At 40.0% G+C, this 4,857-nt stretch overlaps 1 pseudogene; it reads right to left on the bottom strand.

Moving 5' to 3' along the window:
- Positions 1-1,261: 1,261 nt before the first annotated feature.
- LOC147439589 (uncharacterized) lies at positions 1,262-2,101 on the bottom strand (annotated as a pseudogene).
- Positions 2,102-4,857: the final 2,756 nt, after the last annotated feature.

Genomic DNA, 4,857 nt, shown 5'->3' on the forward strand with positions numbered 1-4,857 from the left:
CTCAAGGCACTGCAAACAAGTCTGACTCTGGAAGGCAAGGCCTATAAATGGTGAAAATCTCTTAAGGAGAATACCACAAAATTGGGCAGCCTTTGAAGATATATTTAAAAAAGACTTTCTGCCCACGAATGAGGTAGATAGAAATTGGACGGCTTGGGACACGTGTTCCATGCACCAACATAAATCATTGCGTGAAAATATCTCACACTATCAGGATGCTATCCTCAAATTACCACATATATAACCGCAACCATAGCCGTGCAAGTAGCAAAAAGCGTTTCTCTTGAATGTGATCTACCTTTCACATTAAGAGCATTGTCACCCTCATAAGAAGTTTGGGACAGATTCTCACTATAATTCTCACACTGTGACTTACCTCAACATCATGAGCTTTTGTGAGGAGGCACCGTATACCTAGCTAGATATGATTGTGGGTAGGGGACCGCCAGTCGGCTCCGGGGGGGGGGTCCCTTGCCCCCAATCGTACCTAGCTAGGTATGTGGTTCCTCCCTCACAGAAGCTCATGATGTTATGCATTGTATGAAAAACACTAAAAAAGACTCCATTTTCCCACATGAGAAAGTTTCTAAATCTTCTTATGCCTAGGTTTCGCCAACATTCTGGTGATTAATCTCATCTATAAGCAACGCACTAGCCACGTGGAAGGCCTTCAAGTCATCTGCTGATACAATGTTGCTAATTGCTATTTTGAAATCATCCCAATGTTTGGACAACATACTGAGAAAAAACATGGCTTTCAATTGATCATCAATGGACACCTTTTGTGCATTCAATTAGCTAAAGCTCACATTAAACTCATTCAAATGATTAGATAGAGATATCCTTTCTTCATTCGATAGTCTCTAAGCTTCTTTCTCTAAGTGTTTGTGAATCAGGTATCGAACTCGAGAAGTGGGAGTAGTAGCTTGCAAAATTTATTAAATACCTTCAATATGAAACTCAAGAATTGGGACTAGTAGCTTGGAAAGTATATTAAATACCATCAATGCCTGATGAATGGATTGCCTACAATTAAGCTCTCCCAGATTAAACCTGCTAATTATTTAATTGCCCCAGCTAACCATGCAAGGATGGAAGGGAAGTCATACGTTCTTGTTATGCAGATTGGGAGGAGGCAGATAGCGCCCTGTGGAATGACTTTTTATAGGAGTCATAATGGTGGTCTTGCAGGCTCCGTGCATGGAAACTCGGTCACCGCCCGCCGCGCTTCAGCATAATTACCTCCTTCTTTGTGGGATGCTCACTCAGATGTATCAACCCACCCACATGCTTGTACCTGGAGAAGACATTCACAAGGCCGTTGAAGCACGGGACATTGGGAATCAAATCCCCTTTGTTTACCACACGGTAGCTTCTTCCCTTTGTCACCACATGCTTGTTGAAATCTTCTGCAAATGCACCATTCCCCACTTGAGGTGACCCAATTGCTACACACCATACCTCTGCTATCGCATATCCCACATATCGGCACCATTGCGCGCATAGTGTTGCCAATGCGCCTCCAAGGCTGTGCCCAATGTAGATCACCCATTTCACATCTGTTGTGCGTGCTCCTAGTCCTTCTGCAACAAGGTGAATGTTCTCATTGGGACTGCATACAGAAAGAAAGAAGACATACACAGCACAATGCTTCACATAGATTCAAATGTGTCTGCCTTTAACATGCAAATTAAACACTACATTATTTTCCCAAGACATCATACCTTGGGCTTTTAGTAACATCTCGAAATGCAAGTTGGAAACCTTCATGAGCCTTAATGGCGCCCACAGATTGATATGAAATTTTGTCAGAAGCATCATGAAGCTGGACAAGAACTAGGTCTTTCATGAGGTCTGTCATGATATCCCCAAGCAAAGATTTCAGGTCTTTCCAATAAAGAATTCCAGTACCGCGGAAGCTGAATGCAAAGGACCCATCTTGGAGCAAGCAAACATGGACCTCTGTGTCTGTTGTGATGGTAAGGTCCTTCACTTTCGTGCATAGGACATTCGTCCTTTTCACATCCTTTATCAGCTTGCTTTTGCTCACAAAAGAGAACTCATCGGTCATGCTCTTGTTCTCGTACGCGGCCAGCGCCATGTTCAAGAAAAGTTGAATCTCTGCAAAGTCCTAGTGATGGCCTTTCTCAAGCTCCACTTTGCAATCATAATCGGAGTCATTGTCTGCGAACATCATCATCATGAAGATGCCCATCAATTGATATAATACAGCCTGAACACTAGTTCTGTAAATGGACACTTAAGTGTCCTGAGACACTAAAGTGTCCTATTTTTCTACCAAGTTTTGGCAATTTATTTGTCAAGCTAGAAAGAAGTATTTTACACCTTGCTTCTACCATAGATTGGTTATGAGGGAAATAAAACAATAGATTTTTCTCCATATCAAAATACAATCCGTATCGAGAGAATTCTGGTAAGTTCTAAGACATACATTTTAGTAAAATTTAAAGTTGTTTTATAGAGATTACCTTTTTTATGTTTATAAAATCCAAGTGTTCAACACTTAGTGTTACAAAACAATGGAATGCACTTCAAAGATAAGTTTTCAAGTCATATGTAAGTTATAGACATAATTTCATACTTGAGCACGTGTTGAATATGAGCATAATTTTGGTCTTCCAAAGGTCCCCTCGTGGAATTGGTACTATTCTAGTGCAATTTGACAACTATAAATGACTTTATATGTTTAAACCAAGAAACTATATATTTTTTGGGCTCCCTAACTTAATTAAATCTTGTTGCTTGAACTCTATCTTGAAATTTGTATCGTGCAAAAACTCTTGAAGATCTTGAGTTCTCCATAATAACATTGAAACCAAGGTTTTAGGAACCCCAATTGTGTATGTACCATTTATTTTGATACATTTAGTTGATCTACATGGAAAGTTTGATATTATTTGAGGTTTTGAATGCTTATGTGTTAAGAATGAAAATATGAAATTTTTCTCTTATGCAATTTTGAATATTTAAAATGATCCCAATAATTGTTGCATACCAAAGCCCTTCTACTTTCCACCTTGAGTGCTCAATGGAAAGGGAAAGCAATGTATCACTTTCTAAAACTCACAATTAGATCAAAAACATATTTATCTTTGTATACAACGATATGCTTGAAATGACCATATCAAACACATGGAACTTTTTATTATTTTATATACTCGAAAGTCATTTTTTTTGCACATGAAACTTTCAATTATCTATAGCAAAATTGTGGAAGAGTCACCTAAAATTTTCTACAAGGTCACTTTATTTTTTTTTGAGCTTATAAAGGCGAGTTCTTCAAAGCGTCAATCGCAGTCTTACGAGGGTCAACTTGATGAGTATAGTTCTTCATCATGATAGATTCTAAAATGCAAGGTTATATTTTTAAAAGATTCTCTAGCTAACATATTTAAGCAAATCAAGAGGTTTTTATTAAATAAACCGCTTAATGTAAGTAGCATTTAATTTAAATTTGTTAAAAAAGGACAATTAAAGTGTTCAGTTTTGGTACCAAACTAGTGTTAAAGCCTAAGAATTCAGATGAAACTCTTCTTGCAGGTAATGGTACATGGCTACTTTTCTGAGCTTGCTAGTATAAGCATTCTTTTAGAGAGAATAGTAGACAATAAGATAGAGCAATGAGTATAAATGTGATGCTTACCATCTGTGTGTATGTGTTTGCCAATGAAGCCAAAAAGAGATCCGAGGGGCTCGACGACAACATCGACTGCGAGCATTGCGAAGCGTCCAATCTCCTCCAGTTTTTCATCCTCTATGGTGTGCAATTTCTTGGCTATAGCTCCCACAACACGTTTTGCGAGATAAGATGCAGCCATTGCTGCTTCAGAGTTGATCAATGAAGATGCCTGCTATGAGCTATAGAGCTGTTGCTGGAGGTGAAGAGCTCTTCTTATATGCCATGGACGTAACTTTTTTTTGTTTTTTGCAAGTTGCGCTTTGAGAGAGTTTCGTTTTTAAATTTAAATATGAAGAGATACCTAGAGAGAGAGAGAGAGAACAAGCTGTAATGTAGCGAAGTCTGTGTGTGTGTGAGAGAGAGAGAAAGAACTCAAGGCACACAATAGAGAGTATGTTACTTAGTGTGCAATGGAAAGATAGATAGCCCTAGATTGATGGGCGTATATACAATGCACGGGGGAAAAAAACTCCTAAAGAGGGAAAAAATGCCCCGATGGTCCTAGTGTGTTCACACACATCACTACCACATGTATATGGTAACAAATCCTCCCCTGGAGTGATGCGGTGAACGAGAGCTGGCACATGAGTAAAGGGAAGTGCCATGCCCTGAGGACAGGATCAGTCCACAAAGGGGAGTAAGCCCGAAGCTTTGCGGAAAGCTTCAAGCTTCTCACGAGACAATGCCTTTGTGAAAAGATCTGCAAGGTTGTCCTGTGTTGGCACATAAGCCAAGATGATCTCTCTTGCTGAGAGCCTCTCCCTAACATAGTGGTAATGCACCTCAATGTGCTTTGTGCGAGCATGAAAAACTGGGTTCCTCGCAACTGCCACTGCGCTCTGACTGCCAGTGTAGATAGTGTTGGCAGTGTCCTGTCCAACACCCAAATCAGCCATAAGGTGTCTGAGCCATACACACTCAACCGTAGTTGTGAAGACTGCCCTTTACTCAGCCTTACAACTCAAAGTGGCCACAGTAGCTTGCTTCTTGCTCAACCATGATATACATGAACTGCCAAGCATGAAACAAAAACCACTTGTGGACACTCGCATGTCAAAACAACCAGCCCAATCTGAGTCCAAAAAAGCATGTAAGTCTAGCGGCAATGATCTCCCCTTGGGATAAAACAAGCCAAGATGTAAAGTGACACTAAGGTA

Source organism: Adiantum capillus-veneris, chromosome 16 (assembly GCF_014529385.1).
Source record: "Adiantum capillus-veneris isolate H3 chromosome 16, ASM1452938v2, whole genome shotgun sequence".
NCBI lineage: Eukaryota > Viridiplantae > Streptophyta > Polypodiopsida > Polypodiales > Pteridaceae > Adiantum > Adiantum capillus-veneris.